Source organism: Pleurodeles waltl, chromosome 2_1 (genome assembly GCF_031143425.1).
Source record: "Pleurodeles waltl isolate 20211129_DDA chromosome 2_1, aPleWal1.hap1.20221129, whole genome shotgun sequence".
Taxonomy (NCBI): Eukaryota; Metazoa; Chordata; class Amphibia; order Caudata; family Salamandridae; genus Pleurodeles; species Pleurodeles waltl.
This window is the reverse complement of record NC_090438.1, coordinates 444,559,219-444,586,336: the sequence shown is the minus strand read 5'-3', so window position 1 is coordinate 444,586,336 and position 27,118 is coordinate 444,559,219.

Sequence of the window (27,118 nt, the reverse complement as noted above, 5' to 3'; positions counted from 1 at the left end):
ATAAGGAAACAGAAGTTAGTTTTGTGACAGTCTGGGAACTAGTAGTGCAATCTACCCAAGTAAGGCATGGAATAATGTTGTCCCATATAGTTGCACATTTCTATGTTGCAACCTGGTTAATAACAGTACCATTCCATAAAGACATAGCCCTGAAAGAAAATTAAATGGTGCAATGCCATTGATTATGAGCTAAGACCTACCCTGTTGTTCTAAACCCTGGCCTCTGGATACAATCTGGGGGTAAGGGGTTAACAGATTAGTTGTTACATTCAGTTGGTGGGTATGTTACTCCTAAAAATCCTAGATCCAGGACCATCTGGGTCCAATCTACAGTGGTCGGATGACCTGTCTTTCTCATATGTGATATTTCTTTCCTGATGCCTTGTTTATCAGTAAGGATGTACTGTACTTCTGGTAAAATGTTGTACCTTGTGGCATTGACTGGGAAGCGTACTACTTTGGCCTCTGTTAGTTACATTTGGGCCTTATTTAAATACAAGTACAGATGTGATAAGATCTATTATGTTGGGTGGTACTTCCTTTGCGGAGTGTAGTTTTTCTGAACCAAAAGTGTGAGGAATTAGGGAGCATACGAAGCACGACTCATTTGTGGTTTCTGCACCTACTTCGAACTATGCTGAAACCATAGTTTATCTGACAATTTAGCATGGGCATTACAGCTCACATTGCTACCATAGAGCTCTCTTTAAATTGTAGCTGCTCAGGCTCCGTGGCTCAGGGCCTCTTTCTTCTAGGGACATACTTACCATGTATCTACACAGCTCGATAATGTGTGAGCAGTATCCTCCTACTCCTATGTTGAAAGTCATAAGCTGCACCATTCAATGACTAAAAGGGACCTTTAAAGCCCTTCATTCAGACTTTGTGGACATGATTGATAGATGCAGCAACTACAGGTACCACATTGTGGTAGTCTGCCCATTCTCCAGATAGATGGAGGCAGGAACATGCGTCCATTGTGATGCCAAGTCAGCAGCTACATTCCTGGTTTGAGAAGTGATTCCATGATAGGGAATACCAGAAGTGATAAGATTCAACATTGGTAGTAATTTTTCCAATGCAATATTGAACACATCTCAGCACTATGAGGGGTAAAACAAATTGTCCTCCATGTACCACTCTCAAAGTGATGGAATAGTACAGTGCCTGAATGGCATCTTGAAGAGCAAGATCAGCAAGTTATGTGCTACCCTAAATAAAAAATGGTTATACTGTTTGCCAATGGTACTATTCAGACCACCACTTGACACCCCACCAAATAGTGACCAGATGACTATCTTGACATTCGTTTACCAAAAAGCATCCACTCACAAATAGAGACAATCAGGGCAATCACATTACAGTTCTCAAACAGGCAAATGATAAAGAAATAAACAAGATAATATTTCAAATTAGAGAACGTACAAGAGCAAGTTATATTTTAGAGTCTGCCCTCCAGGTCTATTATTTCCAGCAGGCACAATAGTGTCAATTTTTGACTGCGGCTAATTATGTAGCTTGGACTGGTACTTTACCAGATAAACCCATTTAATTGAAAAACAAACAATTTTTAATTGTAATAAATTTACCCCTGCATTTTTTAACTTGCATGCATCTTTTGCACAGTGGCCTAATATGTTACTTTTATACAGCTAGATTAAACATTGGTGGAGTTTGAGGAGTGTAAAGTCACTCTTGGGCCTACCTTCCTTACCATAATAATTATAAATACTATATGGCACTACACTTTATTGTTTTAGGATGAATAATCTGAATAAGAATGCATTTAATCAGAATGTTTCTAATATGAACACTTTAAAACTTTTAATTTGTACATTTTCATAGCAGCATATATTGGTCACTCTTGTAATTAAATGATACCAGTAGTTTCAGGTTTCCTGTGAAGATTATGACTGAGATTGATTTTTAATCAGGAATTGTCTATGGCACTATCACTTTAAAATGCAAGTTTTTGCACAGTAATTTATATCTGCTGTAGGAGGCTGGCCTGGTGTGTGGTGGGTACCTATGGTACTTACACCTTATAGCAGGCTCAGGTATCCCTTATTAGTGTAGTGTAGTCAGTGTCTAGAAGCCAGGCTTTCTAGAGATAGCAGTGGCTGAGCAGCAAAGGCTTATCGAGGAGACGTGCAAAGCTCATGCAATACCCCTGTAGTCACACACAGTACTTACACACATGAAAGAAAACATTCAGTGTTACAAAGGTACTTTATTTTGGTGACACAAATACCAAAAATACCATAGAGGCTATACTCCCTTAGGAGGTAAGTACTACTCAAATTATTTACACTAGTATGCAGAAATTGGCACAAAACCATTAGAAAACAGTGCAATTTGTGAAAATCACAACAGAGAGAAATAGCCCTAGGGGGAACACAAACCGTATACGAAAAAAGTGTGATTTGAGAGTCGGTCCAACACCTAGGTAAGTGGAGTGTGTAGAGGGGAGCTGGGAGTAATAAGAAAGCCCAAAGGTAAGTACCACAACACCACCCAGCGAACAGGAAAGAAGGAGTAAATCACTGTAAATTCCCTAGAACACCCACTTGGAAGAAAATAGGAATAATGAAAAGCCCAGAAGATACTGCAAGACACCAAAGTGGATTCCTGGACAAGAGGACCAGTGGAAGAAGGGTACCAAGTCCAAGAAGCACAGCAGAGTCCATGAAGGCCAGGAGCCCCTACCCAGCAGACTGAAGGTGCAAGAGATGAGTCAATGGTGATGAGGGACAGTCAGCACTGCGCTCAGGAAGATGAAGTTGAAACACTTGGTAGATGCAGGTGATATCCCACACCAAAAGGAGGATTGCACTCAGGTTTGCGTCTTTGGATTCCACCAACAAGCCTTAGTACACACAAAAATCACGGTTAGTGGAAAGTGGAGCTGCCCGGGACCAGGAAAGACCAGGAGGACTCTACCCAGGAGGGGGAGCCAGAGGGGACCCTCACCAACACAGAGAGCCCACAGAAGCACAGGCAGCAACCAAAGGAATCCCACTGAAAGGGTACAAGAAAGTTAAAGAAGGAGGCCATGCAGCACTACAAAAAGGGATCCCATGCCGCCGGAGAACCACTCAAGGATCTGTGTGTAGCAAGATGGAGTGCTGGGGGCTGGAGCATCGAATGCCTGAAGAACCCTTGGAAAAGATGCCAACAAGCCTTGGCAGCTGCAAATGACACAGTGCATGGAGGTAATGACCTGCTTGTGCAGGCATGGCTTACCTTCACCTAAGTTGGGCAGCTAGAAGAGAGGCCCATTATGACTACCTCAGTCCACCACCATGATGTAGGATTCATGCAGCTCAGCAGGAAAACTGATACATGCAGCCAGTATTTATTGGAGGTGGTGTCTGCAGGTGCAGGGGGGTGACTTTTTCACCCCAAGGCAGATACCTTCTACTTTCTGATGCAGGCTGAAGAAGGGCTGTCCTCAGAGGATGCACAATTGGGAAAATGTTGCAGTTGCTGGAAGGAGCCATGGATACAATGTTTCAGGAAGCGTCTTGCTTCTTTGTTGCAGCTTGTCGGGTCCTCAAGCTTCCAGATGCAGTTTCTTCAGTCAGAAGTCAAAGTGGAGGATGCAGAAGGAATCCTGCTGGAGTCTTGAAAACTGAATGTGAGGAACCACCCAAGAGACAGATCCTAAATAGCCCTGAAAGGGGGATTGGTCACCTAGCTGGATGACCACTTATCAGAAGGGGGCTTTGACGTCACCTGCTGTCATTGGCCACTCAGATGCTCCCAGAGTTCCCTGCCAACCTTGAATCCAAGATGGCAAAATGTAGGGACCCTCTGGAGGAACTCTGGGCAACACCCCTGGGGTGGTGATGGACACTGGAGTGGTCACTCCCCTTTCCTTCATCCAGTTTCACGCCAGAGCAGGGACTGGGGGTCCCTAAACTGGTGTCTACTGGTTTATGCAAGGAGGACACCAAATGTGCCCTTCAAAGCATTACCAGTGGCATGGGAAGGCCACCCCTTCCAGACCTGTGAACACCTATTTCCAAAGGGAGAGAGTGGAACATCCCTCTCCCAAATGAAATCCTTTGTACTGCCTTCCAGGGCTTAAGCTGCTCAAGCAACAGGAGGGCAGAAACCTGTCTGTGAGGTGGCAGCAGCTAGGGCTGCCTGGAAAACCTCAGAAGCCTGTATTGACAATACTGGGGGTCCTCTAAGGAGCCCCCAGAGTGCATAGGATCATACAACTAATGCATAAAAAAGCATTGGGTGTAAGTCCAAAATGTTTGGTACCAAACATGCCTATGTTCAGAGTTACTATTAATTAGCTGGACATAGGTATCGACCTATGTCCAGTACAGCATGTAATATGGCATTCCCACACTCTCAAATTCCGAGGAAATGGGCCTGGAGTTCATGGGGACACCTCTGCTAGTGCAGGGGTGCCCTCGCACACAGGTACTCTGCACCCTGACCTCTGGGCTAGAAGGCCTGCCATACGGATGACTTATAAGTGAAATTGTGCAGTGAAAAGTGGCATTGAAAAGGTGCTTGCACCTTTTCATGCAGGCTGCAATGGCAGTCCTGCAGAACCCTAAGTTTGGACTCCCTTTGGGTGGCAAAATAGATCCTGCAGCCCGTAGGGATCCCCTGAAACCCCAGTGCCCCGGGTATCTAGGTACCATATACTAGAGACTTACAGTGGGGCACCAGTGTGCCAATTGTGGAATGAAATACAGAGTTTTGGGAGTCCTGGTTAGCAGGATCCCAGTGAATACAGTCAAAAACACTGACATCAGGCAGAAAAAGGGGTAGCCATACCAAGAAAGAGGGTACTTTCCTACATTTGCTACCCTTGCACAATTAGTTGATATGTCCCTTTAAGAGGCACCAGCAGTTTAAAATGTGAGTCATTTTACAGAACCTTTAATCTGCTACCATTACAGAATTATGGGATATGCCACTGTAGGAGAGCCTAAAACTGAGGGTCCAGGAAGGAGAAATTCTGCAGGTTAGAGTTTATCTCTCTCATGATATGAATTCAGGTTCTGTATTGTATTGACATTCTAGTCACTTTTTTTAAGCAATTCTTAAAGTAATTTGATAATCATTGGTATTTGATTTAAAATCTGATGAGCAGTGCAGGGTTTGCATCAGTGGGAGATTAAGACTTGATCACTTGTTGGGATAAGCTTTGAAAATGTATGTTGTGAAATACCTTTAATGAAGATTAGGAGTCTAAATGGCCAAATGGTATGGAGAGGTCTTTGATTGATAACAAGAGCAAACTCTCACTCTCATTAGTGAAAACTGGTAGTTTACCAAACTAGAAAAAAAATATTATAGACAAAAGTGATTTTGCATATATGACATTTGTCATTGTTGACAGTGATATTGAGCATCATTTGAAATGGATTGTTGCAATATTATATTGATTGTATTTTATTAGGAAAAGCAGTGAGGGACTTGAAATATAACTTGCCCTGCTTGCATAATTGCTTTAGGACTTAAACGGGTATTGATATACTAGTTCAATGAAAATGCGTGTTTTATAAGAATTATTTTAAAATGACTGTCAGATGCCAGAGGGACTATGAAGGTACACATATTATAAATATAATAAGACTGAATAAAATGTGATTTTTATTAGGAGTTTTTTAAGATGGAAGAAAATGGTGGGGGATGTGACCCCATATGTCTGAGCGCACAGTAATGATGGAGAATGAAGGGCTGAGATTGATAAATGGTTACCCACTTTAATCATGAATTTGTAAAGTGCATATGGCTATGTCAAGAAAGCATCCTGAAATGAAATATTTCACAAAAAGTTTGAAATAGATATTTAAAAATAGGTGAAATGGAAAGAACTGTGAAATTTCTGTTAAACTAGGGAGCCCAGTTACCAATTGTTTTTTAAATTACATGGGCCCTCATTACGACCCTGGCGGTCGGTGGTAAAGCGGCAGTAAGACCGCAAACAGGCCGCCAGAAATTCTTTTTTATTATGTCATCCGCCACTTCACCATTCCGACCGCAATGGCGGTGAAGACCTCTGGGCTGGAGATTGCGGTCTCCAGCCCGGCGGTCGTCACTAGACCGCCGACGGTATCAGGACCCTGCATACCACCATGGATCTTGGGTGGTTGGGAACCGCCATGAGATCCATGGCAGTAGGCACCATCAGTGCCAGGGAATTCCTTCCCTGGCACTGATAGCGGTCTCCCCAACCCCTGCTACCACCCACGTATCCTCCCCCCACCCCCCTGCCACCCTCCAAAGGTGGCACAACCCCCCTCACCTCCCCGACCCCGAACATGCACATATACACACCCCTACATGCACACACCCCGAACATGCACATATACACACCCCTACACATACACATACACCCTGACAACACATACCCGCACACATACAAACAGACATGCACACCGTCCGACCCGCACACATTTCCCATACTCACAACACCCCCCGCACGCAAACACTCACTCACTCACCCCCTCTACACTCTCACACGCACACCCCTATGCACGCACACAACACCCCCTACCCCCTTCCCTAATGGACGATCAACTTACCTTGTCCGTTGATCCCCCGGGAGGGGACGGGATCCATGGGGGCAGCTCCGCCACCAGCACACCGTCACCAGAACACCACCACACCGAATCATGGGACGTAATTCAGTGGGCGGTGTTCTGTTGACGTGGCGGTGGAGGTTGAGCAACCTTCACTTTCCCCCCGTCCGTGGCTGCTGGCGGCTTTAGTGGTCATAATACGCTGCGCGGAAGACCACCACCACTGGCGGTCTTCAGCACGGCGGTACCTCAGCGGTCTTTTGCGAAAAGACCGCCGAGGTCGTAATGACCCCCATGGTGTAAAAAGGGCGGTGTTGCCTTTAAAAAATATGTTCTGTACAACACAACACCCTATGACCCGGAAGAAGGCTGTGGGCAAAATGCCTTAGTCTATTGTTATCCTGTATGCTGATCAGAGGACACAATAGGTGGAGGGGGATTATACCTCTGGAGAATAGAGTCAGAGAGCTTTCTATGGGCAGCTGGGGACTAATTATGATCCGCCTCTCGGTCACTACCCCACCCCACTCCAGGGACACCAGGGCCATGGGGCGGAAGAAATCCTCCCCAATGGCTGGAGTCACTCTAGACACCTGGCCTGTGTACTGCTCTGGTGAAACTAGTATTTCCACCATCATAGTGAGACTAGCCCCTGTGTCCCTCAAAGTGGTGACTGAGAAGCCATTCATTCCCACCTGGTGGAAGTGATGACTCCCACCCTAACGGATCACCAGCTTACCCCGTGAGTCTATCTACCAACTGAAGGAGATGAAGGCATGGTCTACAACCTGCCCCTGGGGACTACTTTCCCCTAAGGCCACATTGGCCACCCCTTTAGAGGTCCCCCCAGTGGGTGATTTCTTTGGACAGACCTAGTCCCCTTTCCTGTGTCCTAGCTGGGAACACTCAAAGCAGCGGGGTTGGGAACGGGATGCTTTGGGCCACCATCCACCAGAAGCACTACCCCGTTTCTCCGATGGGGCGTAGGAACCCTTTCCTCCCCTCTTATTCTGGGATTTGTCTGGGTCATCTCTAACCTCCCCCTCACTCTGTTGGGGGGAACCAGAACCACCCTTCTACACTCCCAGGTACCTTTTTGGACACTCTGGTGCTAGTCCAGAAGTCCGCCTCCTCAGCAAGCTTTCTAGGATCAGTCAGCTTACTGTCAACCAGGTGCTGGCACAACTCTGGAGAACAAAGACTGAGCATATGCTCTCTCAGAATTAAATGAAATAACCCTATGGAATGTAGTTTGCTGCTCTGCACCCATACATTCAGTGCCTTATCAGAGAAATCAAAACAGTCTACCCAAGTTTGTGTGGAGAGTTTGGTGATGTCCCTGAACCTCTGACGGTATTTCTCAGGAGTCAGCCCAAACCTGGCAAGTGAAGCAGCTTTTGTGGGTGCATATGTGTTTTGATCCCTGGGATCCAGTGTAAGAAGTGTGTCCCTCCCCACCGCTGGTACATCCTACCACAAGGCTGAGCCCTATTGCTCTTCAGGAACCCCATGAGCCCTTAATGCAACTTCGTGCGCAGCCAGCCACTCATCAATGTCACCTCCCACCACATAACTGGGCACAACACTTGCGTATACAAACCTTTCTTTCTCCAGAAGGTTCTGCATGTATGCTGCCACCATTACTGCTGAACTCAGACTGCTTTGCCTTAAGATCCAGCTCCTTGAGACTCAGTTCATGAGCCAACAAAAGCTTCTTTTCAGCCAAGGATCTCTCAGCTGCAGCCTCAGCTCTCCTCTCCTCTGCCATTCTTTGAGCTTTCCTTTCTTCTGTCTCCAGGTTTAACTTTGCTAGTTGTAATTGGAATTTTCTCTCCTCCCTCCTTTTCTTTGCGGTCAGGCCACGGTCAGAGACACTGCTCCCTGGTTTGGCAGGGGGCACAATCACAGTGGTAACATCCTCCACTACTGGCAAAAAATCCTCTGAGGGGCCATCCTCTGGACCCTCCTCTTCAAAATTCTCATCAGAATGGGCTTCTGCCCTGGCCCTCAGCACCTTTTGGTACTGCTCCTTTCTGGAGGCACCCCTGGTAGATACTCCCTTACCCTTGCTGAACCCCTTCAGCTGGTTAACAGTATGTGTATCCAGCTTGGCTAGGTCAACATCTTCAGCTCCTGCTTGAGACTGAGCCAAAGACATGTTGAATGAGGATTTTAGTTAAAAGTGTCAGGCAGAAAAACAAAATTGCAGAAAAAGGAAAAACATCAAGTTGACCGTCAACTGTGGGTAGGTAGTGAAAACTTAACTACTGTATGACACTGCACAAATACAAGTCCTATCTCACTGCTGCCACCAATGTTAGAAATTGGTGCTTTGTTTGGCAATCAGGTTACCCCCTGTCCAAGCAAGGACCCTCACTCTAGTCAGGGTAAGTCACACACAATTCAAATTATCCTGTGCCCTTGGCACTGAGCAGTCAGGCTTAACTTAGAAGGCAATGTGTAAAGTATTTTTGCAATAAATCATGCAATAACACAGTAGAGCACCACAAAAATAGACCACACAGTGTTTAGGAAAATATATAATATTTATCTGATAAGATGCAGGTCAAAACGCTTATGATGCCATAAGTATATGTTGAAATATCACTGTAAAAATGATGGCCCTCATTACAACCCTGGCGGTAAATGCTGCTTACCGCCGTGCAGAAGACCGCCAACATACCGCTGCGGCCGCGGAATTCTGCTACAGCTATGACGACCCACAGCTCGGAATCCGCCATAATACAGACACCCACACAAGTCCGCCACACCAAAGGTCAGTGATCAACTGGCGATAACAAAACCTCCACTGTCACGCCAACAGGAATACGCCCACACTATCACGACCCATGAATCAACGTGGCGGTCTTTCAAACGCGCTAATCCATTGGCGGCACACACCGCTGCGCTCAAAATACACACACATATAAAAAACACAACACATTGGACAATTCAAAATACACACACCTGATACACATACACACCACACCCACACACTCACAACACTATAAAACACACACCCACATTACCCAAAAACCCTTTCTATCAGAAATTTGAAAGCAGGCCAAAGAGAGACACTACCTAAAACAACACCAGCATCCACAGACACACAACACCATCACTTACACAACATCCACGTACCTCAAACAACACACAACAACACATCCCCTCACACATCACAACACACACCACCTCACACATCACCCACACCACATCATGGCACCTCAACGACACCCCAGGTTCTCTGAGGAGGAGCTCAAACCACCACTGAACCTCCCCCCGCAGGAAACACCAGCACAGAACCCACCCAGCGGGCCCATCCCTCTGTCCCCAGGACACGTCAATCAGCAGTGTGTCCACCACTACATGGAACCCAGGAAACCCTACTATCACAGGACGATCAGGGACCTGGGGGCAGTGGCAGTGGGCACACGGTTCAGGGGACAGAGGCACAGGAACACAGGGAAGCTGGGAGGACTGCTGTGCGACAGGGGGAGGACAGGCCCAGGGAACCCACTCTCCACGAGGCACTCTCCAACATCATGGGAGCTTACCAACATTCTCAGGAGACGATGGCAACGGTACTGACCAAGTTTCAGGAGACCCAGCGGCTGCAGGAGGAACAATACCTTGGGATCAGGGAGGACTTGAAGTCCATTAACAACACCCTGGTCACCATTGCAGGGGTGCTGGCAGACCTTGTCAACACCAGGAGGGACACAGTGGCACAACAAGGGGCCCCTGACACTAGGCTGGACGATGAACAGCCCTCCACCTCCGCCGTCACTAGTAGACAGGAGGCACGCCACAGGAACACGACACCAGCACCCCACCCACTGCAGATGGAAAACCACCCCGCAAACGGTCCCTGAGATTCAGGAACAAGACAGAGAACATTGCCAAGACCCTCGGCAGGAAATGAGACCCCCCTGAATGTCACCCTTCTGGCCCACTATGTCACCCTGGCCATCCTTCATCTTCCATTGCTCCACTTCCTATGCCCCTTTGGACAATGCACCTGTGAAACAAATAGACTGGACTCTGCCATGGACATTCCTCCACCATCATCTCAGCCCATTTCACAAACCCCTCCAGTTATTAGCACAGAAATAAACACACTTCAATTACAAAACAATCTGGAGTCAGTCTGTGCTTTCACAAACGTGTAATTGCAATAACCATGGAATATAGCAATGTCAATTTACCTGTGCACATACCGATGTTACACAGCTGTAGGCCTGGAGGAAATATAGCAGAGGGCACAAAGTGGGACCCACATCTGTGAAATGGAAAGGCAAAGTGACAAGTCAGGGTCCATACAGTGAGTGAAAATGACAGACTTATGCTAGCTCCAGAAATTGTATGAGATGTGGGAGGCAGTGACATCTCCTTACCTGTGTCTCACTGGAAGTATTGCATGATTATGTTGTTTCGGTTGTCGATATCCTCTTCTTCTGCCTCCTCTTCTTCACTGTCCACAGGTTCCACAGCTGCCACCAGACCACCAGCTGGCCCATCCTCCTGCAGAAAAGGCACCTGCCGTGCCAAAGCCAGATTGTGCAGCACACAGCAGGCCACGATGATTTGGCACACCTTCTTTGGTGAGTAGTGGAGGGAACCACCTGTCATATGGAGGCACCAGAATCTGGCCTGCAGGAGGCCGAAGGTTCGTTCGATCACCCTCCTAGTTCGCCCATGTGCTTCATTGCAGCGTTCCTCTGCTCTTGTCCTGGGATTCCTCACTGGGGTCAGTAGCCATGACAGGTTGGGGTAACCAGAGTCACCTGCAAATATCAAGAGTCAACTGTTAGACACACACTAACCCTTAGGGACAACCCCATACGCAGACACCTATTCACACTGTATTGGGTCCTTGGCTTCACCTATTAGCTACACACGGTGCCTCTGGAGTTGCCCCATCACATGAGGGATGCTGCTATTCCTCAAAATGTAGGCGTCATGCACAGAGCCAGGAAACTTGGCATTCACATGGGAGATGTACTGATCTGCCAAACACAGCACCTGCACATTCATGGAATGGTAGCTCTTCTGGTTTCTGTACACCTCTTAACTCCTGTGGGGGGTACCAATGCCACATGTGGCCCATCAATGGCACCAATGATGTTGGGGATATGTCCCAGGGCATAGAAGTCACCTTTCACTGTAGGCAAATCCTCCACCTGAGGGAACACGATGTAGCTGCGCATGTGTTTCAGCAGGGCAGACAACACTCTGGACAACACGTTGGAGAACATTGGCTGGGACATCCCTGATGCAATGGCCACTGTTGTTTGAAAGGAACCACTTGCCAGGAAATGGAGTACTGACAGGACCTGCACTAGAGGGGGTATCCCTGTGGGATGGCGGATAGCTGACATCAGGTCTGGCTCCAACTGGGCACACAGTTCCTGGATTGTTGCATGATCAAGTCTGTATGTGAATATTATGTGAATCTCTTCCATTGTCGACAGGTCCACCAGCGGTCTGTACACCGGAGGATGCCGCCATCTCATCACCTGCCCCAGCAGATGTGCCCTATGGAGGAGAACAGCGAGCAGAGAGTCAGCCAACACTGAGGTATCCCAAGATGTAATTTGCACGAATTTATTAATCCGCAATGTGCCTGTAACTGTGAGTATTCCAGGCCTACATAGGTGTGGCACAGTTATTATTAAATACCATGTGGCCCCCTGAAATGGAGGCTGCCTGACCTGTAAGGTGGGACAAGGGGATATGAGGTAACTTCGCTGGCGTTGTACACCGTCGAGGTGGGTGGTCGAAGACTGCGGCGCAATTCTGCATTGGTTAACATTGGGCCCTATGGGTCCGAGGAGCAAATGACAATGTGTGCCGTCGGTGATGGTACGCACCGCCGTGGACGTGACTGCCATTTTCTATCTCTTCACTCACTTGATACCTGACCTTCAACAGGAGAGGACCTACATTGCAAGTGCTGCTGTGACCTCAGTCTGGAAGCGACAATGGCTCATATGTCTGGGGAAAGGGCCCCTGCCTTCACTTCGGAGGAGTTGGAGAAATTAGTGGATGGTGTCCTCCCCCAGTACACGCAACTGTACGGTCTTCCAGACAAACAGGTGAGTACACTGTGAGCATGCTGCATGGGCAATGCCTGTTTTGAGTGGTGTGAATTGAAGATACATGGGGGCGCTGAGGCCTGCATGTGCGGATGGGGAGTGTATGTGCGTCAGGGCAAGAGTGGGAACGGGGGGTAATGAGTATGACGGTCCGGACGGGTAAGTAATGTCCTTTCCCCCTGTACCATTCCTCTAGGTCAGCGTCCACCAGAAGAAGGGTATTTGGCGTGCCATTGCCAAGGACGTCCGGACCCTGGGGGTCCACCAGAGACGGAGCACCCACTGCCGTAAATGATGGGAGGATCTGCGCCGCTAGAGCAAGAAGACGGTGGAGGCCCAGCTGGGGATGCCCTCCCCACGTGGGAGGGGTGCCCGTCGCACCATGACCCCCTGATGTGCCGGAACCATGCTATTCCGCAAAAAAATCATGCCCTAAGTTTTCACCCAAACCATGTGAAAGCCAGCATCCCTTATGGAGAAATGCTGAGGTTGAGGAGAAAGTAGTCTCACACAAGAATGGGAACCTGGTAGAGGTGAAATAATGTTAAGATTTCGGGAAAGGGGGTATAATAAGGAAATACTATCATTCACTGCAGCAAGGTTGCAACCTATGAGTTGGAAATCCCTGCTTTCTATGTCTGACAGTGGCAGGAACTGCGGAAAAATGATTGACAAGTCTAATGATAATATGTTAATGAGATTAGTGTCAACTTACAGTACACAGGAAAGACAATTTATGGATATTTTTAGAAAATATTGGCATTTGATATTAAATGTTCCAGTTTTAGGGCTGGGTTCCTAAAATTCCAGCCATCACATGGTGAAGGTTACAGGGAAGTTACAGTTAGGTTGATGTTTTACATATAGAAAATCATAAAAATTCAGGAGATTTAATTAGAGTTATACATATGTCAAGAAACTATACATTGTGGCCTAAAGTTACTTTCTGGCACAAGATATAGCTTATTCAGGTAAGTATAACTATAAATGTAACTATAACTGCAGATTCTCTATGGTTTTGTATGGGTAAAACTCCAACCTGACTATATTGGCCCTGTAACCATTGCTTTTAATAGATTTTTGTTTTTTATGTACACGTTACTATTTGTTTCAGGTTGTGCCAAGCCAATCAGGGCCTTGCTTTTCCCTAAGATCCAACGAGGATTCGAAGAGGATCCAAGGAGGATCAAGGAGGATCTGAGGAAAATCTGAGAATCCAAGGAGGATTGAAGGAGGATCCTTGAATCTGCAGATCAGTCAAAAAAGGGCATTTCTTTGCCCATGAGGGGCCCCTAAGAGACCCCTCCATGTGCCCTATGGGATCAGGACACCTGTATCTTGAACCTTTTATGTGTTTACACTGTTTATTTTTCCACCCAGCAGGCAATGCAAGTAACAAAATGATGGCTACAATTTTTCTGTCAGGTTGCGGCCAGCCAATCAGGGCTATGCTTTTCCTCAAGATCCACGGAGGACCTGAGAAGAATCTGCATCCCTATTTATACAAATTAGTTTTTTCATTTAATAACTAGAAAATTACCCAATGGATTTACACCTAAAAACAAAACAGCCTCTTTCTGGACCAAGAGGTGTTTTTCTCCCAAATTTTGTGTTATGACTTCCTGTCCTTTCTGCACTGTCACTGTTACACAATCTCTTTGGAAACATGACTGGGGAAAATGCATTTTGCCCCCCCCCCCCCCATTTTTCTTGGTTCCCGCTTGAAGGATCACACCAAAACTTTCAAGACAGCAACTGAAGTGTCGTTCATTGTTTTTTGGCAAATTTCCTGAAGATTCATCAAACGGTCCCAAAGTTATCAGCAAAACAAAAAAAGCTTTTTCTATAGAAACTAGGTCCAGTAGATATGTATGTATGTATGTATGTATATATATACATATATATATATATATATTTTTATATATATATACATATATATGCATATATGTATATATATATACATATATATATATATAGCAACTGCTGCAGAGAACAGTTGTGCAAGTTAAAGGTGGAAAGTATGAAATCAGTCTTTGATGCCTTAGCCTTTCACTTAACTCAGGTCAATATTATCTATACTGCTTAATAGTACAAAGATTTAGCTACACTGCTATGAGGCACAATTTGCGTTGGAGCAAGCTCTGCTTAAACAATGGTGGTTAATGATCTAAAAAATGAGTCACAGCAGATGCACCTCCATTTTCTTTTCAGCACTCTTATCTTTACATGAGGAAGGCCTAGCGCACAGCTAGGGCTTCATAATGTAACAGATTGCTGCATCTGCTAGACTGCAAGTGTGACCCCTCATTGTATGGATAGTGTTGTGCTTAAATCCCAGAAAATCCTGGCTGACAACAGAAATGTGATGCTTGACTCTTATTTGTTCGATTTAAGGGAGATATAGCATGAGGCAGGCTCCATCAATGCCTGGGCTGCTGACAATTAGAGACTAGAAAGAGGAGGACGTGGTGTTGGCCGGGAGAGGACTGTCCAAACTAAACAGCTAGGAGTTCCATTGGGAGAGTTTTAGTTCATATTCACTAATGGAATGAAAACAAACAAGTAGGGGACTTACACCTGAAGCGGCATCTCAACGAACATCAATCAACATTATGGCCCTCATTCTGACCTTGGCGGTCTTTTCGCAAGACCGCCGAGTTACCGCCGCGGTAAAGACCGCCGACCGCGGCGGTATGCCGCTGCGCGTATTCCGACCGCTGGGAGCGTTCCGCCGGAATACCGCCAGCAGCCACACTGGCGGTCGGCGGGAAAGTGAAGACTGGTCAACCTCCACCGCCACGCCAGCAGAACACCGCCCCCAGAATTACGACCCACATTTCTGTGTGGCGGTCTTCTGTTGGCGGTCTTCTGTTGGCGGTCACGTCCCTATGGCTCCCGTCGCCTCCCGGAGGACCAACGCACAAGGTAAGTTGATCGTCCGTGAGGGGAGGGGGTGGGGGGGTGTTGTGTGATGTGTGCGTGCATGGGGGTGTGCGTGTGAGTGTGTAGAGGGGGTGTGTGAGTGCGTGCATGCGGGCGGGGATTGCTGCTGTGCCTATGGGCAATGTGTGTAGTTCGGCGGGTGCGCATGTCGGCATGTATGTGTGCGGGTATGTGTCCCCGTTGTGTATGTGTGTGTGTAGGGGGTGTGTATATGTGCATGTTGGGGGTGTGTGCATGTCGGGGTGCGTGTATGTGCATGTCGGGGTGGGGGTGGGGAGGGGGTTCGTACCACCTCTGGGGGGTGGCAGGGGGGTGGAGGGTGTGGGGGGAGGACTCGGGGGGCAGTGGGGGGTGGGGGAGACCCCTATCAGTGCCAGGGAAGGAATTCCCTGGCCCCGATAGTGCCTACCGCCATGGTTCGCATGGCGGTTCCCGAACGCAAGAAACCGCGGCGGTAAGCAGGGTCATGATAGCGTTGGCGGTCTTGGGTCGACCGCCGGACCGGAGTGCGCAGACTCCAGCCCGTCGGTCATGACCGCCGTGGCTGTCGGAGTGGGGAAGTGGCGGTCGGTCGCGGCGGGGACCGCCGCGGTCAGAATGCCATTTTTAATACCGCCGGTCTGTTCGCGGTCCGACCGCTGCCTCTCCGCCGACCGCCAAGGTCAGAATGAGGGCCTATGTGTAGAGCCCAGACAAACAAGAAAAGTGGCAAATAATAATGCATATACCAGAATGCAGATGTTAGAGTGTGTGCAACCAACTAAAGGGCTTACTTTCACTTTCATTAAGCATCAGCAGCTCCTCTGCTATGGTGGATGAGTTTTGCCCCCCCCTCGCCAGCAGCAGCAGATTGAAAAATGAAACGGTAATAAACCATGTATATTAAAAAAAAAAATTTCTAGTGGGCGGGGCAATGAGGGATGACTGCTGGCACCAGGGGGAGTTGTGTGCACTCTTATCAGTGTGCATGTGGGTTTGGCTGGCCATCTCAGGACAGACAAACCGACATGTGCATAGAGCTGTCTCCAACCCGATCTGCGTTTCCCAGTTGGAGATGGCAGGCACATGCTGTCAATCTGTCTGTGAATTCAAATCAGTGGTGCTCATTTCTATCCTGATGCTGCTCTGATGCTGCCAGCAGCTTGAGAACAGCATTAGGATTGGCCACAGGGCATTCTGGGAGCCTGTGCCTATATTGGAGCCAGAAGAGCCGCATTGTGGCGGGACTTCAGGTAAGTGTTTTTGTTTTTGTTTGCCTTTTTGTGTGTGTTTATGTTTCGCAAACCTCCCCAAACGCCCACCCCGCCACTTTGCCCTGACAGCAACTGTAACTGTCATTAAGACATTCCAATGTAGATAACTGAAGTTATGTGCTTGAGATGGATGATAGGGAACTCCTGTTTTAAAGTATCAACCACTATTTAATTTGTATTTAAAAAAATCAGCACCAGGGCTTAAATAATATGCATCTGCAGGCTAGTTCTGCCCCCTGCCAGCAACAATCCTATTTTATTACTCATTCTCAGCCATAGCTTTAATCTCAAAGCCATTGCATGTACTGTTCTCCCCTAAGGATCTATTGATGCGGTAATGTGCAAATATAGTGTGTATGTTATAATATGCCAAATATCGTAGTGATGGGTTCATCCTGATTTGTACCCTGTTTCATTTAAGTAGCTTGTGCTATGCCAATTTTCCATTGCATTCTTGTATTTGTAGTTTAACATTTATATGAAAATAATAAACTACAGGCACCAGAATTCAATGTAAATTCACAACAACATGGGTTCATATTAGTTTTGGAAAGGTTTTGAAATCTGGCCATTTCAGTTCTAGACCAGCCAGCTGCTTACTCACCCACCACTGAATGATTGTGCAGGAGAGGTGGGAGGATGTGCTAGCATTGGCCTCCCTGGATCAAACCAGCCAATGGGAAGCAAAATGTAAGGCAAGCCAGAGTCTCTCTTCATGTGTAGGGGAGATGGAGGCTTGGAGATGCCTCTTGTGATAAGATGAGGTTTTTGGAGAGGTCAGTTGTATTTGCTGAGGTATTAGTGGACTTTTTTGCATAAAGTTTGCATGTCACTCACATTTAGCAGTGTTGCAATTTGAGACATTTATGCAGAGATATGAAAGGTTTGCTCGAACATGTGTACATATATGAAAGCATGATTGGTTCACCTTAATTTTAAGATTTTTGAAAAATATATATTAAATGATTAACAAAGAGTTGCATGTTTTATCAACATTTAATAAATCATATAATTGAGGTGAAAGCACTGCCACACTGGATATAGCCAGCATAGGCAGGAAGCTCCTCTGAAAAGCCCTGCCCAGTTCAGGAGAGCACCAGTTTCTTTTGGGAAAAAGTCAATTGGTGCTTCTCTGTTGCTTTATGAGTTAGCCAACTGACTGCTTCAGTAGAAGCTGTACAGTTGTAACAGGATGCAGTATGTTTGTACAAGTAAGTTTCGTATTAATGGCATGAGATATGTGGTAACGTATGACTTATGTAGTTTCTCAGCTTACTCGCCAGCTTTGCTTTCTATGATATTTTAAACCACTGATTTTCATGATGGTGATATAAATGCACAAACTTTAGTGCGATTGAGATGTAACAGTAAAACTTATTTAACCCTCCCCCTTCACCAGTTTTACCACTTTCACTTTTCTGAGCCAAAATTTATTGAGCCCACGACCCCAAAAATGCATCTGTGCTGGTGGGAAATCTGATAGAAAAACATATTGTTTCCTCTTATTCTCTTTAAAGCTTGAAACAATATTTGAGATTTTGGGGTGAGGGGCCTTTTCAACAATTTCAGTGAGACTGAATTCACGGACATGTATTTCATGAATACTTGTGCAATCTGTTATAGTACTTTAAAATGACATCTGAGATACTTTGTGATATAAATGCATCTTTTAGTCATTTATTAAACAGTATTCTCTGTGGTAGAACCATCTGTACCCCGTTGGGACAGTTGTGCTTGCTCGCTACATAGACACCTGCAAATATATGATTTAGGGCCCGATTTAGAACTCAGCAGACTGGGTACTCTGTAACAACGGTAATAGATATCTGATTCACCAAAATCTAAATCCCACAGGATAAAAAATGGGATTTAGAATTTGGCGGATGGGATATCCATCACAGTGGTGATGGAGTAACCCACCCACAGAGTTCTAAATTAGGTCCTTAGTCTTACGCCCCACCACTTTCAAAGTTTACCAGCCGCTAATGCCTTTATCTGATGCTAATAAAGTTGACAAACCAAATTGAGGAAGAAATTATTTCTCTCATCAATAGGTTGGCTACTATCATGCTGTCAACTCTCCTAGCTGGGTATTCTTCCAACCACCTAGGGAACAAATACACCACTAAACGGATGTACCTAAGACCACTGTGTAGTGGCTTCTCTAGGAAATCCAACTGTACCTGGGTAAAGGGACCTTCAGACTTGCCTATGTCGCTCACAGTCATTAAAATCTTCCTCCCTTGGTTGCTCTGCTGACAAGTAACACAAAGGTTTCATAAATCTTCAGCAGTAGATCTAGATTTAGGGTTATGTTATAACTTAATGCACAAAATAACCATGATGCTGCATCAACTATGAGTTGGACCATGAATCTGCCTACTCATAGGAAGCAACGTAGAATCAGGAAAAATGTACTGTTTGTCTGCTGTCACAGAGATATATTTCCTCATATTTAGTAAAATGACTGTCAGATAATTAGAGTGTGTATGAATCAGAAAAATCTCAACATAAAAAGTGTGCAACCCATCACAATTTTCTCATTCTGTTCAATTGCAAGTCAAATTGCAGAGACAAAATTCAGTCATCCAGATGTGCTGCACCAATTGGAAATAATGTGTCAGAAGAATATACCATGGGTCTCTTGAATTCCTCAAGCTATTTGGTAAGTATCGTTGAAGCACACCCTTTTCTTTCATGACGAAATAGATACAAATCATTTTTGTAATTTGGCATTCATAGACTAGGTGTGCTACATAATTTATCCATGAGCTCAAGTAATGCAGTCATGCATTTGTCAGCAAATTCAAACATTCACAGAACCATCGCATTTCTCTTTGTGTATTTGGAGGATTCTTTCTCAGTATTGCAGAAATGAATTTGTTAGACACTTATCTCCCTCCATTATCAAAATGGTGAACCAAATAAAACACTTCTTCATATTGCATTGCATGTTTTAGGCGGACTCATTATGACCATTGAAAGCAAGAAGGTTCAAGAGCTCAATTATATCCAACTTGCAATCTTCTTCTGTTTTGTATGCAACAAGCAGGTTGTCAATGTACTACCACCGAATTAAGGGACAGTTGCAAAATTTCCAATTTTTTTCTTTAGTATCTAACTAAAGATTGAGGTGTACCCATTTATTCTTGTGGGATATGACATATTCTTGTGGGATATGACACCAAACCAGGATGTTTTTTGAGGAATCTGAAAGCAATAAGATATTGGCTATCTTTTTGAGAAGGAATGCAGAAAAACACATGGTCGATGACTGTGTACCATTCTGCATACTTTCGAATTTCAAACAAATTTGCAGCAGAAATTTGTTTCAGATTCACATGGCAGGACAACATGGGACTACAATTTTACTAACTGTTTTTAACCGTTTGAAGATCCTGTACTAGCCTCCATTTTCTGCTCATTTTTAGCATTTCCATGATGGGGAAGTTGCATGATCTACGTGGCGTGCCGTCTCAAAAATTCCTTTTTCTATCACATTTTCGATTATGGACTTCATCCCTACCTCTGCTTCCCCTCTGACCTTGCACTGGATTTCAAGGATAAACTACATTTGGTTTCACTGTAATTTTCACTGACTCTGCACTTTTGATTTGTCCTATCTCTTTGTCTGTAATGTGTCATACCTCTTATTTCAGTTTGTGCCTTCAGGATGCAGAGCATCGTTTTTGAGAACTGGGAACAAATGAACTCTAAATTGTTCTTAATTTTGAAGGGTAAGTCTGCAATTTAGGTTTGAATTGTGACTATCCAGTGTAAATTAAATCATGCAATTTATTTTACAGAGGAGGCCTCTACCTAAAAGGATAAACAGGACTTGTGTCACATATTATTTTCAAGTCCGAAAATTTTAACTGGAACATTTTACTGAGATTGGATATATTATAGACCTATTTGTAATACCAACAAAGATTTGCTTTCCCCAGTGGGGTAGGTTTTGCACCTCCATCAGATCAATCGTAGAGAGCGCAACACCTGTGTCAGTCATGAATGATACTGGGTTGCCATTCACTTCACCATCCCCCTATGGGCCATTCTGGTCTCCCTCTAGGACTGCCCAAGTATGACATTTCCTTCCCCCTCAGGCACCCTCATTGTGAATTAGTCACATTTGTTGAAAATTGTGAAAGATCATCATCATTTTTAATCAACAGAGGATTTGCTGAGTTACGTGTACCCTGTTTTTGGCCTTTTGCTGCATTACTGGAGCTGGCACATTTGTATTAAGTCATCCTTGGTTCTGCATAACTTGCACAGGAGTCAGTTGAGCTGAGACCATAGACTGAGCATGTTGCGGTCCACTCTGTGCTCCCTGATTTATACTCTGCTGCATTTGGGTAGTACAATTATTCTCATCTTGATTTGATCTATATTCCCATTTCCAGTGATCTAGATGCCCTCAATGATTACAGAGGGTAGTCTTTTTCAACATGTTAATGTTTGCATTCATTCCATTTGAGCCTTTAACAAAACTCCTACCTCTGCCTCAAGGAACATCATGTGTATGCAGAACGTCACTTCCCTGTATATTCATATCAGAATTCTTACCACAATTTGTAACACAAGCAGTCCTCAGAATCACCCACATTGATCTGCTGATTTCTAGCACTTCTCTGGAATAATTTGCCTCATGGTCATTAGATTTCTTTACAGCTTCCACTGCTTTGCATCAAAACAGTCTCCAAAGTACTTTACATACTCCAATATCTCATCTACACTCTTGGCCTGTCAACAGATTACACTCTGCTGAAAACGAGAACTAAGCCCTGGACATAAACCTAGAACAAGAGCTGACACAAAACCATTGCTTACTTTGGTGGTATCGTCAATTCCAGTACATTTTCAATTAATCTGCATAAATGTGTCATATTATGAATGTACTGACCTGTTTATATCTTTGTGTCGCTCTTATGATCTTTGACCAATTCACCTCTTTCTCTGAGAACTTTTGCTTCAGATGTACAATCATTTCCTTGTAATTGTCTATGACCAGAGCAGCAAGAGCACTGTTGTCCAGTTTATGGTTGCTTTACATTCTGCCAACAGATCCTTCAGAATCACAATTTGAAAACACAAATTTGAGTCAAACCAAAGAATGTTCAAGATTGTCACTAGTCTGTCCACCTCTATATACTGCTTTTCTGATCCTGCCCTAAGTTTTGAAAAGTTCATAAAAAATGGCAGAATATCAGATCTCTGCCAATAAACTTATACATAATCATCTACAGTCACTTCTCAAAAATCATACTCCAGTTACAACTATTTCTTGTCTACACTCATTTACATTTGTGTTTTTGTCTTCTTCTGCCTTATTCTCTTTTTGCTTTGCCACTCCCTTTAGGTTTCAGTCCCCACTTGTCTCTGTATTTCTTTGGAATTATCCATTCCATGGTATAATTTACTAAGGGGGTGATTCTGACCTCGGCGGTAAAATGCCCTTACCGCCGGTCAGAAGACCGCCATAACACCGCCGTGGCCGCGGTCAACCGCCACGGTCATTCTGACCCACAACGGGCAAACCTCCAAAACTCCGTCCTCCACTGCAGCCCGCCACATCGGCGGGCAGCGATAAACTGGAGATGACCAAACCTCCACCGTCACGCCAACAGAAATACGCCCATGCCATTACGACCCACGAATCCACACGGCGGTCATTCAAACGCGGTATTCCATTGGCGCTACACACCGCCGCGGTCAGAATACACACACATCACCAAAACACAGCCACATTGGACAATTTGAAAAACACACACCTGATACACATACACACACCACTCCCACACAATCAACCAACTATAAAACACACACCCACATCACCCACAAACCCCTGCGACCCCAATTACTGAGAGAAGGAGAGAGAGACACAGCAGACAATCCAAAGCAAGACACACTGAGGCACACTACACCATCACACACACCACATAGTAGCACAAAGCACCACTCACCAACACACTCCTCATCACATACACCACCCCACACCTCACCCACACCACCCCATGGCACCCCAAAGGCATCCACGATTTTCGGACCAAGAACTCCGGGTCATGGTGGAGGAAATCCTAAGAGTGGAACCCCAGCTCTTCGGCTCGCAGGTGCAGCACACCAGTATAGCCAGGAAGGCGGAGCTATGGCAGCGGATCGTGGACAGGGTCAACGCGGTGGGACAGCATCCCAGGAATAGGGAGGACATCCGCAAAAGATGGAACGACCTACGGGGGAAGGTCCGATCGATGGTCTCCAGGCACAACATCGCGGTCCAGAAGACTGGCGGCGGACCCCCACCCACCCCTCCCGAATTTACATCGTGGGAGCAAGAGGTCTTGACCATCCTGCATCCTCAGGGCCTCGCAGGAGTAGCCGGAGGAATGGACTCTGGTAAGTCCCATCTCAACTACTATATCCCCCCCACCCCACCAGCATGCCAACCCACACCCCCACCCTCACCCCCAACCCCCCAGCACACATCCTTCCTGACAATGTCTCACCAGCACAACCCACCCATCCCAACACCAACTCCTGCATGCCAACACAAACCATGGGCACCCATCACCTAAGCATGACCACTGCACTAACCCCTCCCCCCCACTAAATACCCACACAACACCTCCCTCCAGGGAATGCCTGCACTGGGGGACAAGGGCACCCACAACACGCATGCTATTGCACACACAGAAACAATAACCAAACTCTCTTACCCCATGCAGGACACGAACGACAACACACCAGCCAGGAGGGTCCAGAAGTGTCCATCCCACCACCGGAACAGGCCCACACTGAGGATAGCAGCTCTGTCGACAGTGAACCTGATGACCAGCCCGGACCATCGGGGACCTCTGGGCAGTCGGTTCCCCTCACCCAGACACAGGCCACACCAGACCCGACCCCCTCTGCTGACACCAGCACAGCTCCCACCCAGCGGGCCCATGCCTCTGTCTCTAGGACAGCTCAATCAGCGGTGTGTCTGCCACTACAGGGCACCCAGGCAAACCCGAAAACCCAACAACAACAGGGACCTGGGGGCAGTGGGAGCGGGCACACCGGCCAGGGGACAGAGGCCGGGGGAAACCGGGCAGCTCGGAGGGCTGCTGTGCGACAGGGGGGGGAGGAGAGGCCCAGGGAACCCACTCTCCAAGAGGCCCTCACCACCATCAGGGGGGCATACCACCACTCCCAAGAAACGATGGCGACGGTACTGGCCAGGTTCACTGAGATCCAGGCACAGCAGGAAGAACGCTACATGGGGTTCAGGGAGGAGCTGAGAATCATCGGGACCGCAATGGGGACCATCGTCCTGGCCCTCCACAGGATAGAGGACGCGTTGCGGGACCATGGTGCACCACACAGGGCCCCTGTCACTAGGCCGGACCAGGAACAGCCTACCACCTCCGCCGGCGCTAGTGGACAGGAGGTCCCAACACCTCGACACCCCCCCAGAACCCCACCTCCTGCTGAAGAACAACCACCCCGTAAGAGGAGCCTGAGACCAAAGAAAAAGACAGAGTAGGATGTCAAGACCCCCGCCAGCAGGACATACCCCCTCAAGTCCTCCCACTGTCCCACATTGCCACCCTGTCCAACCATGAACTGCCTATGCTCCATCCTTCCACAGGCAAAAGAACAATGCACCTGTGAGACTGAGAACTGGACTCTGCCATGGATATTCCTCCACCCCCACCCATCGCCCTTAGAATCACATGTACCGATATCTAGCACTGTAAATAAATCACATTTTGCACACAAACCTGTTTTGAGTCATGCTGTATTATTAACAAATGGATAACATATTACTGTTCAATTTCTGTTCTGTCAATTAGTCATGACAACATACCAATGTCAATACGCTGTATTTCATGGGCGAACCAAGCAGAAGTCAGGTACTGAGTCAGACAGCACTGAGAAGGGAAGGGAAAGGCATAAATTAATAAAAAACATCTGTGGGGAACTACAGAAAGTACAGATGCAGGAGGCTAGAAGCAATTGTGAAATGGCGTGGGTGATTCTTACCTGGGTGTTACTGGAAATACTGTTGTATCACTCTGTCCCTATTGTCTGTGTCGTCCTCAGAGTCTTCCTCCTCTTCACTCTCCACAGGCTCCACGGCTTCTACAACACCACCATCTGGACCATCCTCCTGCAGGAAAGGCACCTGGCGTCGCAAAGCCAGGTTGTGAAGCATAAAGCACGCCACGATGATATGGCACACCTTCTTTGGTGAGTACATTAGGGATCCACCAGTCATATGCAGGCACCTAAACCTGGCCTTCAGGAGGCCAAAGGTTCGCTCAATCACCCTGCTTGTACGCCCATGGGCCTCATTGTAGCGTTCCTCTGCCCTTGTCCGGGGATTCCTTACTGGGGTCAGTAGCCACGGCAGGTTGGGGTAACCAGAGTCACCTATTAGCCACACACGTTGTCTCTGTAGCTGCTCCATCACATAGGGGATGCTGCTATTTCGCATCACATACGCGTCATGCACTGACCCTGGGAACTTGGCATTTACATGGGAGATGTACTGGTCAGCCAAACAGACCACCTGGACATTCATCGAATGATAATTTTTTCTGTTTCGGTACACCTGCTCATCGTCTTTTGGGGGTACCAAAGCCACATGGGTCCCATCAATGGCACCAATGATGTTGGGGATATGTCCAAGGGCATAGAAATCACCCTTCACTGTGGGCAAGTCACCCTCCTCGGGGAAAATGATGTAGCTCCGCATGAGTTTCATCAGGGCAGACAACACTCTGCTCAAAATCTTAGAAAACATAGGCTGAGACATTCCAGATGACATGGCCACTGTGGTCTGGAATGACCCACTGGCCAAAAAATGGAGGACTGACAAAACCTGCACCAGAGGGGGAATCCCTGTGGGTTGGCGGATGGGGGACATCAGGGCTGGCTCCAGCTGGGCACACAGTTCATGGATAGTGGCACGGTCAAGTCGGTATCGAAGTATTATATATTGCGTTCTTCCATTGTCGACAGGTCCACCAGCGGTCGGTACACGCGAGGATTCCTCCTTCTCATCCCAAGTCCCAGCGGACGGTGCCTAGGAAGGACAACATGGAGCACAGAGTCAGCCAAACCACAGGTACGTACAGACAGTTTGCACAGTTAAAGAATGGCAATGGGTTGAAAGGCGTGTATGTGTGGCAATGCAAGGCCTAGGCCTGTGTGTCCCAGTCAAAATTAAGCCATGTGGGCCCTTGAAATGGCGGCTGCCTGACCTGTGAAGTGGGACAATGGGATGTGAGGTCACTGTGCTGGCGGGGCACACCGTGGCGGTAGGCGGTCGAAGTCCGCGGCGCAAAGCCGCATTGGTTAACATTGAAGCCTATGGGTTTCAGGAGCCAATAACGAAGTGCGCCGGCGGTCGCGGTACGCACCGCCGCGGACGTGACCGCCATTTTCTATCTGCTTAATCACTCGAGACCTGATCATCCACAGGAGAGGACCTATACTGCAAGTGCTGCTGTGACCTCGGTCTGGAAGATACAATGGCTGCTGCGACTGGGGAAAGGGCCCCTGCCTTCACGTCTGAAGAATTGGACAAGCTCGTGGATGGGGTCCTCCCCCAGTATGCGCTACTCTACGGTCCTCCAGACCAACAAGTGAGTACACCGGGTGCTAATGGAATGGGCTATGCCTGTGTGGATTGGGGTGGATGTAAGTTGGTGGGGTGGGGGGCGAATGAGGAGTGCAACGCCCGACAGATGAGAGCATGTGCCATATGGCAAAGTGGGTGGGGGGGGGCCAATTACATCTAACATGCAGGCCATTGATGATTTCCTCCTTTCCACCCTGTACATGTCTAATAGGTCAGCGCCAAGGAAGTCCGGACCTTGGGGGTCCACAACAGACGGGGCACCCACTGCCGCAAGAGGTGGGAGGACATCCGCCGCGGAACAAGGAAGACCGCAGAAACACTGCTGGGGATGGCCTCCCAACCTAGGAGGGGTGCCAGTCGCACCATGACCCCCCTGATGTCCCGGATCCTGGCGGTGGCCTACCCTGAATTGGATGGGCGCTTTAAGACATCACAGCAGACACAAGGGGGTGAGTATCAGCACATTCTCCTATCTTTCTGCGCAGTGGAGGCGTCTGGGTGGGGGAGGAGGGCTGTGGGTGACATTAGGCCAGGGCGCTTTCTGTAGTGTAGTCCTCTCCCTTAGGCATGGCCCTGTGCCCCCGGCCCCCACCTCGGTAGGGTGACAAGTACAGCCATTGAAGGTCCAGCATCTCCCATGTGTGC